Source organism: Salmo salar, chromosome 11 (genome assembly GCF_965601325.2).
Source record: "Salmo salar chromosome 11, fSalSal1, whole genome shotgun sequence".
In the NCBI taxonomy this organism is placed as follows: Eukaryota; Metazoa; Chordata; class Actinopteri; order Salmoniformes; family Salmonidae; genus Salmo; species Salmo salar.
Window position 1 is genome coordinate 22,781,376 of NC_138301.1, and position 27,015 is coordinate 22,808,390.

Below are 27,015 nucleotides of genomic sequence, written 5' to 3' on the forward strand. Positions count from 1 at the left end.
TTGATTAGGATGATAGAAATCCTCATTATTTAGTTGAATGATTTTTCAATTTAAGAGTAATTATTTCCATATATCCTACGCTTTCTCGTTTTGAACTTCTTATTCGAGTGATTTGGCAGCCGACACCGCCAAAACATCGCTATACTGTCGTCTGCTATCGCAGGTTAACTCTTGATCTGATTGAATCTAGGCCTTAAGTTTAAAAGTGCCTTCATTTTGACTGTCATCACATTCAGCATTTTATCGCCTAAAAAGTCAGTTTGATTGAAACCTCTGGTGGGAAAATGCACATATACTTTTTTTTATATCCACATTCAAATCTGTCGCCAATTGGATGGAAGTCTAGCTAGTAAGGTACTTAATTGTTACCTAGAAATGATTGAGACAATGAATGAGACAAAAAAAACGGATGCATTGTACCTTTAAGGGTTGTAGAGCTTGGAACAGAGAAAGAAAATGATTTAGTAAAATAACCAAGAAAGCTAGAGAGAGACAGAGTGAGAGGATGAGAGAGGGAGGAAGAGTCCTCGGAGAGCGAGAAAGATAGAGAGAGATCCGGAATAGAACTTGATCCATATGCTCTTCTCTCATGTGCTTAGTATACTAAGCACATGAACTTAGGACCCACTGGTCACAAACTGGTTGAATCAGCAATGTAATTTGTCAACATATTTTGACGTGGGATCTACGTGGATAATACATAGGATTTTTTTTTAACATCAAGATAAACTTGTTTTGAGGGTGAAATTTCAATCACACCATTATGCCATCATTGTAACCGATTTTCAACATAGACCAGCCTTGTGCAAAATATGTTGAACCTTTGAAACAACATTAGATCTTCAATGTTATATCCACTATCAGAAAAAAAATGTAGGCTGGGCAGCACCTCCTACTGGAGAGTTGATCTACAACTATTCCTTTGTTCTCCCATCCAGGGTTTTAACCAAATCCATATTTATATTTGTCACTGACTACTACCAATGTGCTATCGTGATAATGATTATGGAGAGATCTCTTAATAACTAAATACATTCACTGTTTGTCTATAAATTAATAATTGATATGTTAGATTCATGTCTCCATCAGAACCAAAAATCTAAGACAAAGAATAGGACTAAATCAAATCAAGCTTTATTTAAAGTGCATTTAAAAATTGATTAGATTTAGTCCTATTCTTTAACTTTTTGGTTGAGATGGAGACATGAATCCAACATATAAATGATTAATCTGTAGACAAACTGGATATTGAATTGTGTTTGGTTGTCAGTGCAACCAAATATCAACATTTGAAGGAGATCTGCTTAGATAGTTCCATCTGTGCCACTGACTTACTCTGGCTTTAATTCCAGTTTGTCTACAAATGTATTAATTGATATGTTTGATTCACATCCCCATCTCAACCCAAAATCCCCAAAGTTAAAGAATAGGACTAAATTAAATCAAATCAAACTTTAAATGCAATTTAAATTAATTTAGTCATATTCTTTAACTTTGATTATTGGTTGAGATGGAAACATGAATCTAACATATAAATGATTAATTAATAGACAAACTGGAATTAAAGCCAGACTAAATCAGTGGTACAAAATACTAATCTCCTTCAAATGTTTATTTGTTTGCATTGATAACAAAAAGCAATTCAATTACACTTTGAAATACTGTAAGTAGCCTATTAACATGCCAACAAGTTAACAAATGATAGGCTTATGTTGGATTCACATCTCCAACTAAACCAAAAATAAAAGTTAAAGAATGGGATTAAGCCAGTGGCTCAGAATAACCTATCCAAGCATTAGATATAATTCAAATGTTGATGTTGGTTGCTTTGTCATCCAAACACAATTCAATATGACTTTTGTAATACAGTAAATAGCCTAAAGTTAAGGCATCTTACAAACTAATGTAACAGTATTTATTCAACCTTAAAATGAGTAACACATCCATGGTCTCATTTTAAAGTTACTGTAACTATAAATGTCTTCTTATGTCATCATAGAAAGTGTGCATGTTCAAGATAGCATGCAAAGGTCGCAGGTCTGTTGAGATCTTCACAATGTCTATAATAATCTGCGCAGAGTCTTGAACAGCATTGATCACTTGCTTTAGGCCTATGTACTTTTAATGTAATCTCAACTACAATCCAGGGCATTTGGTTGTGCTGTTAGATGAAGCACAGTGATAACACATTAAGTTGTTGTATAAATACAAAATATCTGCCAGTTGTATTCCCATTTGAACTGTGTTGTGCTTTTAAATGGTTGAAAGCGCAGTGATAACATATTTTGATAACAAGTAAACAAAAAAATCATTTTTTCCTTTGGAATTTGGTTGTGCTTTTAGATCAGGGGTAAGCAACTCTGTTCCTTGAGTGCCGCAGGTACTGCAGGATTCTGTTCCAACTAGTCACCACACCTGACCAACTGATCTAACTGATCAGTTCAGTGATTGCCTAAATTCAACACACCTTGTCGTCCAGGTCGGTTAAATCAAAAACATGAAGTGCCTGCAGAACTCCAGGACCAGGGTTGCCTACCTGTGTTTTAGATGGTTGAAAGCATAGTGATAACACATGGGGAATTCAACAAACTTCTGGCTGTCTATTAGAGTGGTTGAATAAAGGTTGAAATCTCATTGATCAACGTCTCAACCAAATATTACCCAAATGTTGACGTTGAAATGACGTGGTGTGCCCAGTGGGGACATATTCTATTCTCTCCTCTTCTAATAATTTATGTTCAATGAGGTTTTCTTCTATATTTAAGTTTTGGCATATTCATTCCAGCACCATAGCACCCTACATCTCACTGCTGGTTTGCTTCTGAAGGTAAGCAGGGTCAGTCCAGATGAAGCTGAAAATAAACGTGTGAAAATAAAAGTCACGTTTGTAGAAAAAAAATCATGAAGAAATATTACATGAAAATGAACATGAAAATGAACATTAACATTAACATCAACTGTGTGACATGTTCATTTTCACACCACTTCCAGTCTCCCATCCAGGGACCAACCAGGACCAACTGCATAGCTTCAGAAGCAAACCAGCAGTGGGATGCAGGGTGCTATGTTGCTGGAATGAATGTGCCAAAACTTAAAAATAGAAAAAAGGCAGCAAAAGCGAAGGCCAGGGCAACATAACCAAAGATAGGGAAAATTGTCAGTAAAAAGGGAGCCGTTTTATTGAATTGCGTTATCATAACAAATGTTTCACTGCAAATGTTTTTTTTTTCATCCATTTACAAGGATGAGGGATGGGGCTGGAGAAATGCAACCACTCTCAAATCCATAGAATACACTGTTGGGTGCAAGGACTGACCATCCATGATATCAACATATATCATTTTTAGGCTATACAGTGGTTGTTTACATTTACTTTGTTTTCAAACATTGGAGTAAATCAAGCTTATATTTTGGGTTCAACTAAGCATGAGGAACATACATTGCCTTCAAAAATGATTCATACCCCTTGACTTATTCCACATTTTGTTGTGTAACAGCCTGCATTCAAAATTGATTCAATATTTAAAAAAAGATCTGCCATATAATACCCAATGCCCATAATGACAAAGTGAAAACATGTTTTTAGAAATATTTGCAAATGTATTGAAAATTAAATATAGAAATATCTCACTTACATAAGCATTCACACCCCTGAGCTGATCCATGTCAGAATCAAATTCGGCAGTGATTACAGCTGTAAGTTTTTCTGGGTAAGTCTCTAAGAGCTTTGCACACCTGGATTGTACCATTTTTGCACATTCTTCTTCTTTAAATTCTTCATGATCTGTCAAGTTGGGTGTTGATCTTTGCTAGACAGCCATTTTCAAGTCTTGTCAGATATTTTCAAACCAATTTAAGTCCAGACTGTAACTACGCCACTCAGGAACATTCAATGCTTTCTTGGTAAGCAACTCCTGCGTATATTTGACCTTGTGTTTAAGGTTATTTTCCTGCTGAAAGGTGAATTTGTCTCTCAGTGTCTGTTGGAAATCAGACTGAGCCAGTTTTTCATCTATGATTCTGCATGTGCTTAGCTCTATTCCATTTCTTTTCATCCCCCCACAAAACTCCCTAATCATTGCTGATGACAAGCATACCCATAACAGGATGCAACCACCACCTTGCTTGAAAATATGAAGAGTTGGACTCAGTCATGTGTTGTGTTGCATTTGCCCAAAACATAACACTTTGTATTCAGGACATGAAGTTAATTTCTTTGCCACATGTTTTGAAGTTTTACTTTAGTGCCTTATTGCTAACAGAATGTATGTTTTGGAATATTTTCATTCTGTACAGGCTTCATTCTTTTACATTTACATTTACATTTAAGTCATTTAGCAGACGCTCTTATCCAGAGCGACTTACAAAATGGTGCATTCACCTTATGATATCCAGTGGAACAACCACTTTACAATAGTGCATCTAAATATTTTAAGGGGGGGGGGGGGGGGGGGGGGGGGTTAGAAGGATTACTTTATCCTATCCTAGGTATTCCTTAAAGAGGTGGGGTTTCAGGTGTCTCCGGAAGGTGGTGATTGACTCCGCTGTCCTGGCGTCGTGAGGGAGCTTGTTCCACCATTGGGGTGCCAGAGCAGCGAACAGTTTTGACTGAGCTGAGCGGGAACTGTGCTTCCTCAGAGGTAGGGGGGCCAGCAGGCCAGTGGTGGATGAACGCAGTGCCCTTGTTTGGGTGTAGGGCCTGATCAGAGCCTGAAGGTATGGAGGTGCCGTTCCCTTCACAGCTCCGTAGGCAATCACCATGATCTTGTAGCGGATGCGAGCTTCAACTGGAAGCCAGTGGAGAGAGCGGAGGAGCGGGGTGACGTGAGAGAACTTGGGAAGGTTGAACACCAGACGGGCTGCGGCGTTCTGGATGAGTTGTAGGGGTTTAATGGCACAGGCAGGGAGCCCAGCCAACAGCGAGTTGCAGTAATCCAGACGGGAGATGACAAGTGCCTGGATTAGGACCTGCGCCGCTTCCTGTGTGAGGCAGGGTCGTACTCTGCGAATGTTGTGGAGCATGAACCTACAGGATCGGGTCACCGCCTTGATGTTAGTGGAGAACGACAGGGTGTTGTCTTTTCACTCTGTCATTTAGGTTAGTATTGTGGAGTTACTACAATGTTGTTGATCCATCCTCAGTTTTCTGCTATCACAGCCATTAAACTCTGTAACTGTTTTAAAGTCACCATTGGCCTAATGATGAAATCCCTGAGCAGTTTCCTTCCTCTCCGGCAACTGAGTTAGGAAGGACGCATGTATCTTTGTAGTGACTGGGTGTTGACACACCATCTAAACTGTCATTTATAACTTCACCATGCTCAAAGGGATGTTCAATGTCTGCTTTAAAATGTTTTACCCATCTACCAATAAGTGCCCTTCTTTATGAGGCATTGGACAACCTCACTGGTCTTTGTGGGTGATTCTGTGTTTGAAAGGCACTAATTGACTTCGGGACCTTACAGATAATTGGATGTGTGCGGTACAGAGATGCGGTAGTCATTCAAAGATCATGTTAAACACTATTATTGCACAAAGCGGGAGTCCATGCAACTTATTATGTGCACATTTTTACTCCTGAACTTTATTTAGGCTTGCCATAACCAGTGGTGTAAAGTACTTAAGTAAAAATACTTTAAAGTACTAATTAAGCAGTTTTTGGGTGGTATCTGTCTGTACTTTTCTTTACTATTAATATTTTTGACAACTTTTACTTTTATTTCACTACATTCCTAAAGAAAATAATGTACTTTTTACTCCGTACATTTTCCCTGACACCCAAAAGTACTAGTTACAATTTCAATGCTTAGCAGGACAGGATGGTCCAATTCACACACTTATCAAGAGAACATCCCTGGCCATCTCTACTGCCTCTGATCTGACGGACTCACTAAATGATGATGTCTGAGTGTTAGAGTGTGCCCCTGGCTATAGCCCCTGGCTATCCGTAAATAAAAATTAATTTTAAAAATCATGCCATCTGTTTTGCTTAATATAAGGAATTAGACATTTGATACTTAATTAAATTTGAGCAATTACATTTACTTTTGATACTTAGGTATATTTAAAACCAAATACTTTTAGACTTTTACTCAAGTAGTATTTTACTGGATAACTTTCACTTTCACTTGAGTCGCTTTCGATTAAGGTACGGTATCTTTACTTTTACTTAAGTATTTTTCCACAACTGGCTATAATAAAGGGGTTGAAAACTTATGGACTCAAGACATTTCAGCTTTAAATTGAAGAACATTTTTAAACATAATTCCACTGATTATGGGGTACTGTGTGAAGGCCAGTTACAAAATAAATCTCAATGTAATCCATTTTATATTCAGGCTGTAACACAACAAGATGTGGAAAAAGTCAAGGAATGTGAATACTTTCTGAAGGCACTGTATATTCCTATATTCTTCAAGAATCAATGGGTACATATCATTAATTTATAAGTCCAAAAATGTATGTTGCAACTGTGGATTGCCCCTTTAACAGGAAGTGACCTTCATACAGCAGAACCATGTCCCCATTTCAGTGTGATCCATTAACCTGCCCCCCCCAAAAAAATTGTGTCCACTGTTCCACAAATGTCACGCAAAATCTTTCCCTTGTCCCGCATTTGGGTTTTTAAGATTTGGTCACCCTAATTCCAACCGGTAGAAACATTGCAAACAGAACAAATTCTTATTTTACAATGACGGCCTAACCCGGCTAAACCCTCCCCTAACCCGGACAACGCTTTTTTGTAAGGGTGTATGTAGTGAGAGTCGTTAGAGTAGATCCATTAGAGAAGAGGTGGTATGAATAAATAAACACAGCAGCACCAGCAGGCGCACCAGACAGACCCCTCGAGACTGGTCCACCCAGAGCACATCTCCCCACTGTGCCACCCTGCCCTCCCATCTCTCCCTTCACACCAGGGAGAGCCCTACACGGCTAATATCTCTCTAAAGCTCTCAGAGGGCAGTGTGTGTGGTGTCCTTACAGCATACAGTATACCTGTATATTACTAGAAAAAGTCATATGGAACGTTGAATGAAGTATGTCTAAGAATGCGGTGAGAGAGGTACGGCCAGGCAGCTTGTATCAGAAACTCAGCCGCTCCAGTGGTTCTGCTCTTTGTGTATGCTGCGCTGCCATGCCCCTGAGCCAGTGTGTGTGTGTGTGTGTGTGTGTGTGCCCATGGCTCCCTGTCTCTATGTGAGCTGACTGACAGACTAACTGACTGATTGACTGACTGGTTGACTGACTGACTAATTGACTGACTGGTTGACTGACTGGTTGACTGACTGATTGACTGCGTTCAACACTAGGGAACTAGCTGGGGCTATTCTATGGGAAAATGGAAGTGTTATTTATTGAATCTCAATTAACATAAATTATTAAAAGAGGAGACAATAGAATAGAGGCTGTGGTACGTCCCCACTAGGCACACCACATCATTTCAACGTGGAAATGATGGTAATATTTGGTTGAGACGTTGATCAATGAGATTTCAACCTTTATTTACCCACTAAAAAAGACAGGCTGAAGTTTGTTGAATTCCATATGTGTTATTACTATGCTTTCAACCATCTAAAGGCTCAACCAAATTCCAATGTAAAAAGAATGTCATATTCCTGGTTTAGTTGTCATCTAAATGTGTTATCACTGCGCTTTCAACCATTTTAAAGCACAATAAAGTTCAAATGGGAATACAACTGGCAGATATTTAGTATTTATACAACAACTTAATGTGTTATCACTGTGCTTCATCTAACAGCACAACCAAATGCCCTGGATTATAGTTGAGATTACATTAAAAGTACATAGGCCTAGCGCAAGTGATCAATGCTGTTCAAGACTCTGCGCAGATTATTATAGACATTGTGAAGATCTCAACAGACCTGCGACCTTTGCATGCTATCTTGAACATGCACACTTTCTATGATGACATAAGAAGACATTTATAGTTACAGTAGGCTAACCTGAAAATGTGGCCGTCGATGTGTTACTCATGTCCGAAAACCATGAAAATGTCAAAATAATAAACAATTCATGTGATTTGTTCACACGTGTCTGAAAATCATGTGTTTTTTTTATGTGATTTTTTCATGTGATGTTTTGTAAGGGCAATAATGCAACTGTCAAGATCGCTGTGATGTACCTCCTCTACTGTCTTTCTAACCTATACTCTCTCTCTCTCTCTTTCTCTCACCCTCTCTCCCCCCTTCTCTCTCTTTCAACTGTCAGGAACGCTGTGATGTACTTCCTCTACTGTCTTTCTAACCTATTTTCTCTCTCTCTCTCTCTCCCTCTACCCCCTTTCTCTCTCTTTCAACTGTCGCACCCCCGTCTTTTTCTCCATCCTCTCTCTCCCTCTCACGCCCACTCCCCGTCATGCTGCTTTGTTAGGCCTATTGTTATGACAGTGATGTTGGTGATTGCTCAGCTTGTGATATCGTCAGTAAGAAACCTGTCAGCAGACTCTGATCTGAGATCAAATGGACCAGGACTGCTGTCAGAGAAAGCAGATGGGATGGATCCAGGAACTCAGATCTGAGAACAGCACGATGGTAGAGACGTTGAATTGCTTGTCAGCATGATATGAACAGGCAGGTGGGCTGTGCTTTAACAGTCCCGTTTGACAAACTACCCACTCTGCCACTGCAGAATGCCAGCCTCGTGTGTGTGTGATAGGCGGTGCCACTTGCCAAAAACACACAGGGCTCCACGCTGTGCAGGATCCCCCACAATTCATCTGTTCCTGGAGCGCACAAAACTGCCAAAATGTCACTCCAGTCCACTCCACAGCACATTGACTCCGGGTTTAAGAGGTCACAGTATTTGCCTGAGTAGAATACTATTAAAAAATAAAGCCTAATTCCAAGTAGGATGTTTTTGCTTATGCATATCCTCCTCTCTTCCAGGTAATATGATTAAGCTGTCTTTAAATATGAGCATTTACCATAGCTGGTGGTGAGGCAGAGTAGAGGTCGGTGGGAGAGGCAGGAGCCAACAGTCAGTCAGTACACGGCAGTAGGGATTATGGATTTATAATCCTGTGGTTATGATTACAACTCATTTCATGTGACCTTGGTTTTGTGACCTCTGCTACAATTTGGTCACACTGACAGACAGTCACTGGCTGCAGCCGCTTGTTTGATGACGCTTCTCTTTTGTGGTTGATGAGATTCTATACCGAGTCCTCCACCCTTTCTGGCCTCTTTGTCATCATGTTCACAGACTTCAACACAGAGATTGTGGAGATAAACTCATGAACAAGGGATAATCAGAATCGAGGTCAATGCAGTGTTCATTTTGTCAGATTAGGAAGTGAATTGGAATTTGTGTGTTTTCCATGTTACATTAATAGTGGGACAGAAAAAGTGGAGTTAATGTTTGTTACAATAGTAAATTCCTACCCCTGCTGTTGTTCTCTAATCATAAATTCCATAAGGAATTGAATAGAGAAATATGCATAGAACATCTTGTCGATGACTGTTTGTTTTTTACTGTAGGCCTGTGTTCATGTTTTAAAGTGCCATCTGTGTAGGTTTAAAAAATCCTAGGAACTTTGCCCAAATTCCCAGGTTTTTTAGAAATCCTGGTTGGAGGTTTCCGGAATTTCTGCTCATTCTCTCCTGATTTCAGGAATCTTTCAACCGGAATTTCTGGAAAACCACGGAATTTTGGGAAAGTTACCGTAATTTTGCAACCCTACACGTGTTTGTGTGTCCATCCCACATCCTGACTCTGGGTTGACTAATCTGCTCAGGGTGCCAGGCCAACTCGTGTGTGCACTGGCTGCACTGTGGTGACTGTCCTATAGCCTCATCCATGTATGTGTATGTGACCACATTGAGTCCCTTTGAGTCTGTTAGCATCCTCCCTGGTTTTTCCTTAATAGACTCTCAATCTGTGTATGTCCTCTGTGCAGGTGGGTCCTCTGTTCACAGACCCCTCAACACAAAATGCTCTTCCACCCCCATAGTGCTAATGCCACCTCTGGAAGCCTGCCATTTAGACAATATCAACAGAACACATAAGTGTCAAAAATCTATCCCCAGTAGACATTAAAAGCTTTGTGGTAGTGTTTTTAGATGTTTTTAGTGTTGAGAGGCAACCTGGAATGTGTTTGGATTGAGTTCACAGTGGGAAAGCTAATTGCATTGTATTGCTTTTGTTTCCTTTCATCTCTCCCTGTCATTATTGTTGCTCCTTGAAACCAATAGAGTTTTATTGACATATTGCATTTGACTCTGTTACAAGCCATTTATATATAGTACATGTTCTCATCGTAGCATTGGTTATGGAAGGCAAAAATACTCACATCATGTTTGACATGCACACTTTGCATAACACCATTGTAGGTTGCCATCAGCTGAAAACATTGCAATGTCTGTTCTTACAAAATCAATAAAGATACAGAATATCTGAATAGCTAAATGCAGAGACGAAAGTGAGAAGTCGATCAGGGGAAACTTTTATCCTCAACAGGAAAAGTAAAATAAATCACTGGAGGATGTATTTTAAGAGACCCGGTTTTTCTACAGTCAAAGCAGCTATGACTGCAGTTGTTTAACATAGCAGTCAATCTATTTCCTGTAGTCTTAAAATTATTAAATGTTTTGTTTTATGTAATAACGTTTTATGTAAAAAATTATTTCTACTTCAAATGGAGCACACTTTGTTAATCTGCAGTGGGCTAAATCAGGCTCAAACAGTGTTTCTTGGAAGTCAAACAAATCTACTTTAAAACAAAAGTATACACCTCACACAGATGGTTATGGTCTTAAAAAAAATAACACACCTGTACCATGTCAGATATAAAGTTGAAATGTGTTACATTTTGAGTTTGCATTCCAATATTACACTTTACATACATCACAGAAGACTGAAATATAACACAACTTTTTGATATAGAAACACCAGATTTTTGGCGTTATTTTTTTAATCATGTTTATTAATTATGGATTTATGAAAAATGTGAATAATATTCCACCCATGAAGCCACTAGAGGGCGATTTGGTCATTTGACTGCAGGAAAGGGAAATAATGTCATTCAAATAAGTTGAATCACCCACATAAGTACACCTGGATGCACATACATTTTAAAGACATCCTCCAGCAATTTATGAACGTTTACTGTTGAAAAGTGATATCCCTAGTATAAATACAGTAAAGTGCAGACACTAAAGGGTAAAACATTATGTTTTGAGTAAAACTGTGCTTTTTAGACAACTGTAAACTTCAAGGAGTAGGGCTTTCAATGAGTTGGTTGATGGGAACCCGTGATGTCATCGGCCTCCCCCTTGCTTGAGGAACAATAGAGGAGCAGTAGAGAACAAAAGAGGAAAGCCCCACCTCACCACTGCAATGTCATGACTTACCTGGACCACCTATTGAGATGCGCATTTTGTTTTGTAAACAGTGGTGTGTATTAATGGATGCCAAGGGAAGCCAGGCTTCCCCAAAAAATGTATCAAGAAAAAAACATAAAATAATGTATCTTTCGTCTCTCTGTGTTTCATAATTGTCCTTCAATTCGCAAGAGGCTGAATGTATATCAAAGGAGAAAGCGCGCCTATGTCTCTATATGTGTAGGCCATCTATCTGATGCTGTCTGGTCCAAACAAGTATGACATTGTTGCCTCCCGTAGCATTGAAGGCATGGGAAGCCAGCGAGCATCTGGCCTCCCTTGACAAAAATAGTATACAAAATTTGCCAAGCCGCATTGAGCTATACTGAGCGAGCTCAACTGTGAATGGTCCTGGCACACCAAAAAAATGTGTCAAGGGAAGCCAGCTTGGATTTGGCATCACTCCTATCAAATCCCACTGAAAGTTATTGACAGAAAATTGTTGCATCTTGTCGTGTTGCTGTCTTCCGGTGGCTAGCTATCCAGCTAGCTAAAATTGTCTCTTTCCTAAAATAGCCATGGATGGAGATAGGGATTTGGACTTGTGGTTTTAATTCATTCTCCATACTGGCCAATGATTATAACAGTGATTCTGATCCAACCATTAATTCATACATTGTTGTGCCCCTGGTCTGAGAGAATGGAAGTTCAACACGTAGCTAGATGTAGAAGGCTAATGTTAGCTAGCTAACGTTGCCTATGAAAGGAAGTTAGGCTAGTGAGCAAGCATTTTAGCAGGTAACCTAGGACAACAACAAATATAAGCATGTACTGTATGATAGTCATAGACCGTTTCGTCAACATGAAAGAGAGGAGGATGGCATTGGCGTTTCTCTACAAGTAGGGTGAGTCAACATGTTTCTCTACTTGCACGAACGCGCACGCACACACACATGCACAGAAATCAGAACCATGGAAAGCCACATCATATTTAGCTTATGTTGATTGGACAAAATAATTGTTGGTATATTTTTGTTGTCACTGTATGTCACGTCCTGACCAGCAGATGGAGCTGTTGTTGTAGTTTTGGGGTCAGGACGTGGCAGTCTTGTGTGTGTGATTGTTCTGTGTTGGTCTTGTGACTCCTGATCAGGAACAGCTGGGGATCGTTGTTCCTGATTGGGAGTCATATATGTAGGAGTATGTTTGTCACTTGGTTTTGTGGGTAGTTGTTTTTGCACTGCGTGTTGTGTGCCTGCAAAACTGTTCCTGTCTTATATATTGTTTGAATTGTTAAGTGGATGCTCTACTCCTTTATTTTAATTAAAGATGAGTATTCACATACCTGCTGCGCCTTGGTCCATTTCTACAGAAGACAGCCGTTACAGAACTACCCACCACCAAAGGACCAAGCAGCGGAGAAGAGGACAGAGGCAAGTGAGGGAGGAATGTTGGAGGAAGCCACAGGAGAAGAAAATGGAAGAATGGACCTGGCAGGACGAAAGAAAATTCTGGGCGGACAAGTTAAGGGAGCTAAGGGAACCCGAGAGGCAGCCCCAAGATTTTTTTTGGGGGGGGGCACACGGGTAGTTTGGCCAGGCCAGGGAAGAGCCATAAGCCAGCTACCCGTGACTACAGGGAGGTGCGTACGAGGTGGAGGGCGTCATGTTACGCTGAGGTGCGCACCATCTTGCCTATACGGACGCACAGCCCACTTCGCCCAGTACCAGCGCCCCGCAGGTGCCAGGGCAAGGGGAGCATCGAGCCGGAAGGGGTGATGCCAACCCTGCACTCAAGACCGCCAGTGCGCCCTTTCGGTCCGGTGTTTCCCGCTAGACACACTAGCATGGAGGTGCGTGTCTCCAGGCTGGTACGTCCAATACCTGCCCCACGCATCAGGAGTCAACAGTCGTCATCAGAGCTGCCCGCCAGTCAACAGTCGTCATCAGAGCTGCCCGCCAGTCAACAGTCACCAGAGTTGCCCGCCAGTCAACAGTCGTCAGAGCTGCCCGCCAGTCAACAGTCGTCGGAGCTGCCCGCCAGTCAACAGTCGTCGGAGCTGCCCGCCAGTCAACAGTCGTCGGAGCTGCCCGCCAGTCAACAGTCGTCGGAGCTGCCCGCCAGTCAACAGTCGTCGGAGCTGCCCGCTAGTCAACAGTCGCCGGAGTGGCCGGACTGCGCTGAACTGCCGGAGTGGCCGGACTGCCCTGAACTGCCGGAGTGGCCGGACTGCCCTGAACTGCCGGAGTGGCCGGACTGCCCTGAACTGCCGGAGTGGCCGGACTGCCCTGAACTGCCGGAGTGGCCGGACTGCCCTGAACTGCCGGAGTGGCCGGACTGCCCTGAACTGCCGGAGTGGCCGGACTGCCCTGAACTGCCGGAGTGGCCGGACTGCCCTGTTCTGCCGGAGTGGCCGGACTGCCCTGTTCTGCCGGAGTGGCCGGACTGCCCTGTTCTGCCGGAGTGGCCGGACTGCCCTGTTCTGCCGGAGTGGCCGGACTGCCCTGTTCTGCCAGAGTGGCCGGACTGCCCTGTTCTGCCAGAGTGGCCGGACTGCCCTGTTCTGCCAGAGTGGCCGGACTGCCCTGTTCTGCCAGAGTGGCCGGACTGCCCTGTTCTGCCAGAGTGGCCGGACTGCCCGGTTCTGCCAGAGGTGCCCGCCTGCCCTGATCTGCCAGGGTGCCCGGCCTGTCAGGATCAGCCCGAGTGGTCCTCCTGCCCTCCGGTCCAGCCCGAGTGGTCCTCCTGCCCTCCGGTCCAGCCCGAGTGGTCCTCCTGCCCTCCGGCCCAGCCCGAGTGGCCCGCATGCCTTCCGGCCCAGCCCGAGGGGCCCGCATGCCTTCCGGCCCAGCCCGAGTGGCCCGCATGCCTTCCGGCCCAGCCCGAGTGGCCCGCATGCCTTCCGGCCCAGCCCGAGTGGCCCGCATGCCTTCCGGCCCAGCCCGAGGGGCCCTCCTGCTCTCCGGCCCAGCCCGAGGGGCCCTCCTGCTCTCCGGCCCAGCCCGAGGGGCCCTCCTGCTCTCCGGCCCAGCCCGAGGGGCCCTCCTGCTCTCCGGCCCAGCCCGAGGGGCCCTCCTGCTCCCCGGCCCAGCCCGAGGGGCCCTCCTGTCCCCCGGCCCAGCCCGAGGGGCCCTCCTGTCCCCCGGCCCAGCCCGAGGGGCCCTCCTGTCCCCCGGCCCAGCCCGAGGGGCCCTCCTGTCCTCCGGCCCTGCTCGAGGGGTCCGTCTGCCTGGCGCAGCTATCGGCTCCACCGAAGTGGGCGACGCCGAGGGTGGAGCAGGGTCCACGTCCTGCACCGGAGCCACCTCCAGGATAGGTGGGTTGGGGAGGGAGGGTGTAGCACAGTGCCGTCGTTGACGGCAGCCACCCTCCCTTCCCTCCCTTATTGTTTAGGGGTTATTGTTTATGGGTTTTGTTGGGGATTTTGTTTGTTGGTGTTTTTTCGTTGTTAGGTGCATTCCGGGGTCTGCACCTTGAGGGGGGGGTACTGTCACGTCCTGACCAGCAGATGGAGCTGTTGTTGTAGTTTTGGGGTCAGGACGTGGCAGTCTTGTGTGTGTGATTGTTCTGTGTTGGTCTTGTGACTCCTGATCAGGAACAGCTGGGGATCGTTGTTCCTGATTGGGAGTCATATATGTAGGAGTATGTTTGTCACTTGGTTTTGTGGGTAGTTGTTTTTGCACTGCGTGTTGTGTGCCTGCAAAACTGTTCCTGTCTTATATATTGTTTGAATTGTTAAGTGGATGCTCTACTCCTTTATTTTAATTAAAGATGAGTATTCACATACCTGCTGTGCCTTGGTCCATTTCTACAGAAGACAGCCGTTACACTGTACTAGACTAAGCAGAGGTGATTTGATGATGTTGAAATGATGCTGGAATAGTGGAGGCAGCTCCTGTTTTCCTTGTGACTTGCGATAACTCTCTGGTTCTAAATCAATAGTTGTTTAGTGGTCCGAAAATGTGGGAAACATTAACTTGCTTGACCATGCTGTAAATCATGTAACTGTCTGTTACTGTACATGTAATAGGCTTCCCTAGTTATTTTACCCAGGCACTGCTACTGTTTGTAAATCAGGTGATAAATGAGGTGAAAAGCTGACTGGAGTGCCACTTTAAAACATGGTTTTGTTTGTTTGGGCTAATAGCTATGGCTTCTATCTGAGCACATGGCACGTGGTAATTGTCTGCAATTCACACCTCCCGTGTAGATGGCAATTATTAGCACAACACTCCCCCAAATATTCCTTTGTTCAATGAGCAATTTGAAGCCGTTTCCACTTCAGTCAGCAGTGTCATTTTTTAGTGGACAACTCTAACACTTTTTTTAACCCAGCGTGAACTGGCAGGAATTCACCATTTGTTGATGCAATTTACCGACTTGGCAGCAGAACGCGCCCAGATAGTGCTCCCACTGATTGGCAGCTCCTGATGAGTGACAGTTGGTCTCGCTCGGAGGGAGGTGTATGCAGTGTGGTCTGCTGTATATGGCTCAGGAGTGGAGGACTTTTGCTGCATTTACTCAGGTAGCTCAATTCAGATCCCCCCTCCCCCTCCCCCCTAGTTGCTCTCTGGACTAATCAGATCAGCTCTGAAAAAGATCTGATATGAGAAGATCTGATGTGATTGGTCAAAAGACGAAGAAAAAAAATATCAGAATTGGGCTGCCTGTGTAAGCACAGCCTTTTTGGTATTTTTGAGATGGCTGAGGAGTGGGTAAGATGGTTTGGTTGTCTGTAGATTGCTCAGGGGTGGGGAATATGGTTCGGTAATATGTTAATTGTTCAGGAGCTGGGAATATAATAATATATGCCATTTTAGCAGACACTTTTATCCAAAGCGACTTACAGTTATGCGTGCATTCACCCAGCTCAGAGCCTGTCTCCTTCCCCCAACTCAGAGCCTGTTTCATTCCCCCAGCTCAGAGCCTGTATCATTCCCCCAGCTCAGAGCCTGTCTCATTCCCCCAGCTCAGAGCCTGTCTCATTACCCCAGCTCAGAGCCTGTCTCATTCCCCAGCTCAGAGCCTGTTTCATTCCCCCAGCTCAGAGCCTGTATCATTCCCCCAGCTCAGAGCCTGTCTCATTCCCCCAGCTCAGAGCCTGTCTCATTCCCCCAGCTCAGAGCCTGTCTCATTCCCCCAGCTCAGAGCCTGTCTCATTCCCCCAGCTCAGAGCCCATTTCATTACACCAGCTCTGTCACGAGAATTTTGAATCCCAATGATGATAACGAAACAAATTTTTAAGCTTTGACCAATCCCCGAGGTTTGTAAGACCCTGGGTTTAATAGGCAAAGACTCAGATTCTGCAAAAGGTTCGTAAGCTTTATTCAGAGAACATACTAAAGTCAACCAAAATTTGAACAGTCTTTATAACTCCCTCTACGCGCACACACACACACACACACACACACACACACACACACACACACACACACACACACACACACACACACACACACACACACACACACACACACACACACACACACACACACACACACTTGTATCACTTTTCTACCAGCCTTGGCAGTTTCTCGCCATTCTCTTCTCTCCTCTAGATTAGAGAGGCCTTGGAAGGGCCCTCCTGTTGTCAGCTTTTTCAGAGTTATCATGTGTAGTCTACCAGCCTCTGTTTTCTTAATCATACATTTCTCCCTCCTAACTTGTCCCACATTACTACATAGTAACACAATGGTCTAGTCACTCTTAATATGGAATTAGGACTCTTAAAACCTGTTAGGGACAGACGTTCCGCTAGCGGAACGCCTCACCAATATCCAATGGTATAGCGTGACGCGAATTACAAATACCTCAAAATTGCAAAAACTTCAATTTCTCAAACATATTACTATTTTACACCATTTTAAAGACAAGGTTCTCCTTTATCTAACCACATTGTCCGATTTCAAAAAGGCTTTACAATGAAAGCAAAACATTAGATTATGTCAGGAGAGTACCCTCCCAAAAATAATCAAGTTCATATTTATATCAAAAAACAGCTTTTTACATTAGCATGTGATGTTCAGAACTAGCATACCCACCGCAAACTTCCGGTGAATTTACTATTCACCAAACTCAGATTTACTATAAGAAAAATTGGATTACCTTTGCTGTTCTTCATCAGAATGCACTCCCAGGACTTCTACTTCAACAACAAATGTTGTTTTGGTTCGAAATAATCCATAGTTATATCCAAATAGCTCCGTTTTGTTTGTGCATTCAAGTCACTATCCGAAGGGTGACGCGCCAGCGCATTTCGTGACAAAAAATGTCAAAATATTCCATTACCGTACTTCGAAGCATGTCAAACGCTGTTTAAAATAAAATGTTATGCTATTTTTCTCGTAACCGGGCGACGCTCTCATTCCGCTTTCTGGCGCCTTCTGAGAGCCAATGAAAGCCTTAGAAAATGTCACGTTACAGCAGAGATGCTGTATTTTTGATAGAGATGCACTAGAAGGAGAACAACTTATCAGACAGGGCACTTCCTGTATAGAATCTTCTCAGGTTTTGGCCTGCCATATGAGTTCTGTTATACTCACAGACACCATTCAAACAGTTTTAGAAACTTTACAGTGTTTTCTATCCAAATCTACTAATTATATGCATATTCTAGTTTCTGGGCAGGAGTAGTAACCAGATTAAATCGGGTACGTTTTTTTATCCAGCCGTGAAAATACTGCCCCCTATCCCAAACAGGTTAACACATTTCATACATTTATATGATTTTAAGGTGGAATCCTTTAGTCTTTACTTTAAACATATACATTCCTTTATCAATCCACCCTTTGACGAAATATTACACACTGATACGTCAACCTTCATTTGGAATTATAAATGTCACACAAAAGCAAACAAAACCAATACATGTATTTACATCATATACTCATCAGCGACTGTTCTAGGCCTATATCCAATTATAACTCTTCTTTTTAGGATTTTCATTATAGTCTTCATTAAATAAACAGTCTGTCTAAACATTGAAGATAGTCTCAACCAACATGGGCTCCTCGTGGTTGAAAGAATCGGAGCCCTCTACTAGGCCTGGAGGCATGTAGTTGTCATCCCACTGGTCGGAGCTCGGAATCGGTCTGTCCCTCATCATTTGTCGCGTCATCGATCTCTCTAGAGTCCTGGTAATTAAACCTCTCACACATGGAATCAAACAGCAACCACACAACATCAACACACTCATACAGGTGAGTGCAGCTCATAACACGGTAATTATAAAAATGTAAAAAATCCAAACATACTATCGAACCACCCAGTCAGTGAGGTATCCACCCCAGAGTTCTCCGCTAACTCATTAGCTAATGTGGTTAAACCGGCCAGGGCCTTGGTCACTGATCCATCTGGAGCTGTGTTATTAGGAATAAACGTGCAGCAATGAACCCCTATCATTCTACATACCCCACCCTTTTCTGACAATAACATATCGAGAGCCAGCCTATTTTGCCAGGTCATGAGGGAGGTGGCGGATAATTGGTCAGAGAACCCCTTTACTGCATCCCCAGTTTCATTCATGAATCTCTGTTGATTATAATTGTCACAGTATCTAACGAAGGTGGCGCCCCTCCTCGGTCGGGCGGCGCTCGGCGGTCGTCGTCGCCGGCCTATTAGCTGCCACCGATCGTTGTTTCTGTGTCTTTTGGTTTTGTCTGTCTGTCTATCTCGCACCTGTTTAGTGTTTGTCATTAGTGGGGGGTTATTTAGTGTGTATTTTCAGTTGGGGTTCTCGTGCGGGATTGTTTATTGTCCACTCAGGACAGTTGGGATTGTAAATTGTTATTGTCGATTATTATTGCCGGGCTGCGCCCCGTGCGCTTTTTGTTTCCAGTGCACTTATTTTTGGGAAGGTGTTTTTCCCCTGGCAGACTTCGCCACGTGCCTGGTGCCCTACGGCTATTGCGTGTTACTAATATTATTAAAACACAGTTGCTCCGGCCCTCTGTCTCCTGCTCCTGATTCCACCTCTCCACTGGTCCTAGACAGTCGTGACAATAATAGATGTAATTAATCCAATCCACATTTTTATTTATTGTCAACCACCAAAAGAACGTAGTGGTAAAGCCTTCAGCTATTTGATTCATAGCTTTGTATTCATCTGGTACTCCCCTGGGGATGCCAATAGCATCCATCTAGACAAGGCTAATCCCATCCTGGTCAAAACTCCTCCTGTGCCTACTTAAGCCTCCTATAACTGGCCTCTGATGACTAACTCGAACTGGTTGGACCAATAACACCGGGGCGCAAGTTCCTAACCACCCATTTGGTAGTGTCTATCGTATGCGTCCTTTGCTGGTACAAGCAATAGGTTATAGGTGCTGCAAAACATTAGATGATGTCAGGAGAGTGCCCAGCCAGAAATAATCAGACACCCATTTTTCAAGCTAGCATATAATGTCACCAAAACCCAAACCACAGCTAAATGCAGCACTAACCTTTTATGATCTTCATCAGATGACACACCTAGGACATTATGTTATACAATACATGCATGTCTGTTCAATCAAGTTCATATTTATATCAAAAAACAGCTTTTTACATTAGCATGTGACGTTCAGAAAAAGCAAACTTCCGGGGAATTTACTAACAGTTTGCTAAATTACTCACGATAAACGTTCACAAAAAGCATAACAATTATTTTAAGAATTATAGATACATTACTCCTCTATGCACTCGATATGTCCGATTTTAAAATAGCTTTTCGGATGAAGCACATTTTGCAATATTCTAAGTACATAGCCCAGCCATCACGGCTAGCTATTTAGACACCCGGCAAGATTAGCCTTCACCATAATAACATTTCCTATAAGAAAAATGTTCTTACCTTTCCTGTTCTTCGTCAGAATACACGCCCAGGACTTCTACTTCAATAACAAATGTAGGTTTGGTCCCAAATAATCCATAGTTATATCCAAATAGCGTCGTTTTGTTCGTGCGTTCTAGACACTATACGAATGGTAATCCACGGTCGCGCGCATGGCGCATGGCGTGACAAAAAATGTCTAAATATTCCATTACCGTACTTCGAAGCATGTCAACCGCTGTTTAAAACCAATTTTTATGCCATTTATCTCGTAGAAAAGCGATAATATTCCGACCGGGAATCTGCAATAAACTAAACAGCCGAATTAAAATACTCCACGGGGGCTAATCGCGCACGCGCCTCATTCCATTGTCACCTAATGGGACACTTGGATAAGGTGATAATCTGTTTCAGCCTGAGGCTTCCTCGTCAACCTTCATGATTTTCCCGGGTCCTGAGAGCCTATTGGAGCCCTGGGAATTGTCACATTACAGCTAAGATCCTTACTCTTCAATAAACAGATGCAAGACGCACGACTCCTTGTCAAACAGGCCACTTCCTGCATGAAACCTTGTCAGGTTTTTGCCTGCCATAGGAGTTCTGTTATACTCAAAGACACCATTCAAACAGTTTTAAAAACTTTAGGGTGTTTTCTATCCAAACCTGAACAATAATATGCATATTCTAGCTTCTGAGTTGGTGTAGGAGGCAGTTAAAAATGGGCACATATTTTTTCCAAAATTCTCAATACTGCCCCCTAGCCCAAACAGGTTAAAGCCTCCTTTATGCTTATCTACAATTACCCTGATAGTTACTATTAGATACTCTGCTCCTTTCTGTTCTTTCTGTTCTTTTCCTCCTCTGAGTCTGGTTGTGGGCGCCTGACCTTTTTCTCTCTGTTCTTGCCTTTGACCCTCTCTCCTGTCTTTCCTGTCCTTGTTCTTTTCACAGTCTCGGTGATTATGGCCTACTTTATTGGAATGTTTACATGGCGCCTCACAATCTCTAGCTAAATGACCTGGTTTGTTACAGTTAAAGCATCTATCTTCCCCTTGCTCTTGACTGTCCCTATCCGGACTCTGGTTATGGGAATCGAGTCTACTGAGGGCTCTAGGTCATGCAGCCCCATGAACACGCTCTCTTCCCTTTTTTCCTCCTCTCCCTTTTCTCGGCTTTCTCCCTTTCTCTACCTCTATCCACTTTCTCAATAAGGTTGCTAAATCCTGTCCTCTCTGTGTCTCTTCCTCCCTCCCTCACTCGGCTCCCTGAGGACCAGCATATGGGGGAGGTGGTAGCGGGACGGGCGACACCTGGTCTGGCTGCCTCCGTCTCACCACCACCTCCTCGTCGCCTGGATTTTCCCTCCACGCCTGGTCTACCAGGGAGGGGTATAATTTGGGTTTAGGTGGTGTCTAGGTGGGAGCCGTGGGAGTCCTTTCTGTCTGCTCCTGGCTACCTACTTCTTCCTCCTTAGTAGCTTCTTTTTTCTTTGACCTTTCGGCTCTCTTTCTAGCTTCAGCCAGCCACACCCTAGCGGTGTCAAGCCCTTCTGCCTGTTGCTTTTCTGTCTTGTCCCCACATCCGTTATGTATCTGTTTGATCATTAATTCTAGTTTTTCTATATTTTAACGTCCATCAAATTCGTACTTTTTCTCCATTTTGGGACGAAATAAATGTTCCTTTTAACCTTAGATTCCATATATCTCTCATCCCTGGGTAATCCCAGGACCTCCTTTGAGGATCTGCCACCCATGGTATCCTCTATTGGTTTTTAGAAAATTCTCCTATACGGTATAGGGTTATATGGTTGTTATTTACCTACGCGCGTTCTTAGAATAATCCTAAACCCTTTTTAATTGGATTTCTATCTGTTAACTTTTTCAATGTATCTCTACACCAATACTTAACAAGTTCAATTCCAGCGGGATTTCTATTTGTTAATTATTTTAATGTATCTCTACACCAATACTCAACAAGTTCAATCCTAGCAGGATTTCTATCTGTTAATTATTTTAATGTATCTCTACACCAATACTCAACAAGTTCAATCCCCCCCTGTATACTTTCAACAGTCTTGGACTATCTCGATACCGGGTAGTTTCTTTTGGTAATGGCCTTTACTACCATGAATCATTTCAGACCTGTCCCCTTGTTTCCCCGATCTGTTACCCAGTGCCGCCAACACTAACATAGATACTTTTGTATTAAACTTTCTCTACGTTAGATTATATGGACGGTATACCGATACAAATCTTACTTACTGTTAGTTTTACAGTTAAAATCCTCCCTCACATTTATCTTGACCAATGCTTTATAGGAATTTAATCCAGTCCATTCTAAGTACATTTTTAGTAAGTTTAGAATTTAACCCCAAACTAATGAATAAAGATTACTGACCTTATCTTGCAGCTGAGATTCAAATTTTGGTTGGATCTCATCACTGTTTCTGTCATGTACCAGTTTGCCACTGGCCTGTAAAGAACCCTCAGAATGGGGCCAGGTCTTTAATCTACGGATCTCTGATCTGCACGTGCACGGTTTTCGGTGCTCCCATGAGACGACTGAAACAGGTATTGAGATCCGGCTCGAAGGACCAAATTGTCACGAGAATTTTCAATCCCAATGATGATAACTAAACAATTATTTAAGCTTTGACCAATCCCTGAGGTTTGTAAGACCCTGGGTTTAATAATAATTAGGCAAAGACTTTATTCAGAGAACGTTCTAAAGTCAACCAAAATTTGAACAGTCTTTATAACCCCCTCTATGCACACACACACACACACACACACACACACACACACACACACACACACACACACACACACACACACACACACACACACACACACACACACACACACACACACACACACACAGACACACCACACAGACAGTTTTATCACTTTTCTACCAGCCTTGGCAGTTTCTCGCAATTCTCTCCTCTCCTCCCTAGATTAGAGAGGCCTTGGAAGGGCCCTCCTGTTGTCAGCTTTTTCAGAGTTATCATGTGTAGTCTACCAGCCTCTAGTTTCTCAATCATACATTTCTCCCTCTTAACCTCTTGGGGCTATGTGGGATGCTAGCGTGCCACCCGTGGTGCACCCTATCAACAGCAGGTGCATTTCAAGAGCGGCAAATTTGAAACCAAATAAATGTCAAAATTCTAATTTTTCAAACATACAAATATCTTACACCCTTTGAAAGATAAACATCTCCTTAATCTAACCACGTTGTCCGATTTCAAAAAGGTTTTACGGCGAAAGCATAAAGTTAGATTATGTTAGGAGAGTACATTGACAATAGCTGTGTGTAATGTTTTGTCAATTCAAAGACAGGGTCACCAAAACCATAAAACCAGCTAAAATGATGCACTAACCTTTTACAATCTCCATCAGATGACACTCCTAGGACATTATGTTAGACAATGCATGCATTTTTAGTTCTATCAAGTTCATATTTATATCCAAAAACAGCGTTTTACTATGGCATTGATGTTGAGGAAATCGTTTCCCTCCAATAACCGGCAGTCAAGTCAGCACCACAAATTAAATAATTAAAATTAGAAAACATTGGTAAAATATTATATTGTCATTTAAAGAATTATAGATTTACATCTCTTGAACGCAATCAACTTGCCAGATTTAAAAATAACCTTACTGGGAAATCACACTTTGCAATAATCTGAGCACTGCGCCCAGAAAAATATGCTTTGCTATACAGACAAACGGCCATGTTGGAGAGATCTAAAATCGAAAATACTATGTAAATAATCCATTACCTTTGATTCTCTTCATCAGATGTCACTTCCCGGAATCCCAGGTCCATAACGAATGTAGTTTGTTCAAAAAAGCTCATCATTTATATCCAAAAAGATCCGTGTTGTTAGCACATGATCTAAGCCAGCCGGACTTCTCGTCATGAACGAGGGGAAAAAATATATTTACGTTCGTTCAAACATGTCAAACGTTGTATAGCATAAATCATTAGGGCCTTTTTTAACCAGAACATGAATAATATTCAAGGTGGACGAATGCATTCTCTTTTAAAACGTTTTGGAACGAGGGTACCCAACATGACCTCGCGCGCCAGAGTCTAATCGGCCATCACCGTTCCAAGGCTCTTGTTCGGTCAGATCTCATAGTAGAAGATTCAAAACACTTTGTAAAGGCTGGTGACATCTAGTGGAAGCAATAGGAAGTGCCAAAACATTAATCAGCCCCTGTGTGTTTCAATGGTATAGGCTTAAAGGTAATTCAACACATCAGGTATCCAGTTCCTGTCAGAAAATGTCTCAGGGTTTTGCCTGCCAAATGAGTTCTGTTATACTCACAGACACCATTCAAACAGTTTTAGAAACTTTAGGGTGTTTTCTATCCATATATAATAAGTATATGCATATTCTAGTTACTGGGTAGGATTAGTAACCAGATTAAATCGGGTACGTTTTTTTATCCAGCCGTGAAAATACTGCCCCCTAGCCCCAACAGGTTAACTTGTCCCACATTACTACATAGTAACACAATGGCCTAGTCACACATATTCATTCACCCACCTAAGAGCCTGTCTCATTACCCCAGCTCAGAACCTGTTTCATTACCCCAGCTCAGAACCTGTTTCATTACCCCAGCTCAGAGCCTGTCTCATTACCCCAGCTCAGAACCTGTTTCATTACCCCAGCTCAGAGCCTGCCTCATTACCCCAGCTCAGAGCCTGTTTCATTGCCCCAGCTCAGAGCCTGTTCATTACCCTAGCTCAGAGCCTGTCTCATTCCCCAGCTCAGAACCTGTTTCATTACCCTAGCTCAGAGTCTGCCTCATTCACCCATCTCAGAGCCTGTCTCATTCTCCCAACTCATAGCCTATCTCATTCCCCAAGCTCAGAGTCTGCCTCATTCACCCATCTCAGAGCCTGTCTCATTCCCCAGCTCATAGCCTATCTCATTCCCCTAGTTCAGAGTCTGCCTCATTCACCCATCTCAGAGCCTGTCTCATTCCCCAGCTCATAGCCTATCTCATTCCCCAAGCTCAGAGTCTGCCTCATTCACCCATCTCAGAGCCTGTCTCATTCTCCCAGCTCATAGCCTATCTCATTCACCAAGCTCAGAGCCTATCTCATTCTCCTAGCTCAGAGTCTGCCTCATTCTCCCAGCTCATAGCCTATCTCATTCCCCAACCTCAGAGTCTGCCTCATTCACCCATCTCAGAGACATGAAGATCTTCTCCTCTTCTTCCCCATTTCGACTATTCTAGGTTTAACTATACGGAACCATGTGGCTTGGGAGCAGTCTTGCCCACTCAAAATGAGAACTTTGAAATGATCAAAAACTATCCAGGAGTTTACTGTAGTGCAGAGTTATGGCGAGATGATACACTGAGAGTTGCAAGATGTGAAATTGAATGAAAATGTAGCAACATACTGGTGAGAGTGATGGGTTTCATCTAGGCTCCATGTTGGTCTACTGTACTTCAAACCACCCACTCACCACTGGTCAGGTTGCTTACGAGTCGAAAAGTCTCTCAAACAGCCAAACAAAAGGACACATCAACAACAAAGTCAAAATTATTGGCACGCTAATCATGTTCTGTCCCCTGCAGACATTGAAAGCTTTGTAGTTGTATTTTTTAGCATTGAGAGGCATCCTGCTTTGTGTTCCAATGGAGAAGGCAGTAGGGAAATCGAATTGCCTTGTGTTGTAGTGTGTTTACCAAACAGCACATCCCTCTCTCCTGAGGCTGGTCTCCTGTAGAGCAGGATGCATGGGCTCTCTCTCTCTCTCTGTCTCTCTGTCTCTCTGTCTCTCTGTCTCTCTGTCTCTCTCTCTGTCTCTCTCAAGGCTTTATCATGTAATCGATTAGCTCAGTAAACATAACATGAGGTACAGTATTCCCCCAGCCTTGTTGTAGTCACTACTGAAGCCTGTGGGGTTAATGTTATAGTGATGCATCTCAATGCTACTAATGACTTATTCTGACTTCGTTTTGATAGGGTATAGCTGTGGGCTTGGGGGGTGGTTTCAAATGCTCTTCTAAATGTCTCTTCAGAAGACATGAAATAGTTAGAAATGTCATTTACCAAGGCATATTCCTACCAGCAGTGTGTATACTTTGCTTGTTTGTGCATACTGTATCTGTCTGTAGGTGGTTGTTGACCCATGTGTGCCACTGGATGTGGACAGGAGGCAGTGGATAGCGGGGTGCATTGTCAAAGCTCTGCAGACTGAGAGCCCATACATTTCCCTGAGACAGACGGAGGGCAATTAGGCAACACAGCTCCGTTTATCAGACATGCTGTCACTGTGGGAGGCTAGGCCGGCCCTGGGCCTGAGCTCCAGAGTACTGCCACTCTGCCAGCCTGACCCACCCTGCCAACCTCAGCAGGGAGAGCCCGAGCCAGGCCATGAGGTGGAGGAGACCTAGGTCACACCCAGACCCTGGAAGACAGGCAAATAGGCTTGGTCAGGAGGTAAAAAGGGGAGGGCAAACCTACACAAATGCACACACACACACACACACACACACACACACACACACACACACACACACACACACACACACACACACACACACCACACACACACACACACACCACACACACACACACACACACACACACACACACACACACACACACACCACACACACACACACACACACACACACACATACACATACACACACACCATATGTTTCACTATCCTTGTGGGGACCTAAAATGTATTTTCATGTAAAATCCTAACCCTAACGCTTACCCCAAACCTAACCCTAACTACTAACCATAAATCTAACCCCTAACCATAATTCTAACTCTAATTGTAATCCTAACCCTAAATCTAAAATAGCCTTTGTCCTCATGGGGACCTGGGA

The 27,015-nt window shown here is 43.3% G+C and overlaps 1 protein-coding gene across 2 annotated transcripts in view; it reads left to right on the forward strand.

The window, feature by feature from the left end:
* Positions 1 to 27,015, forward strand: part of LOC106562277 (RNA-binding Raly-like protein) — an 80,661-nt gene that overhangs the window by 5,495 nt on the left and 48,151 nt on the right. The window lies entirely within an intron of this gene.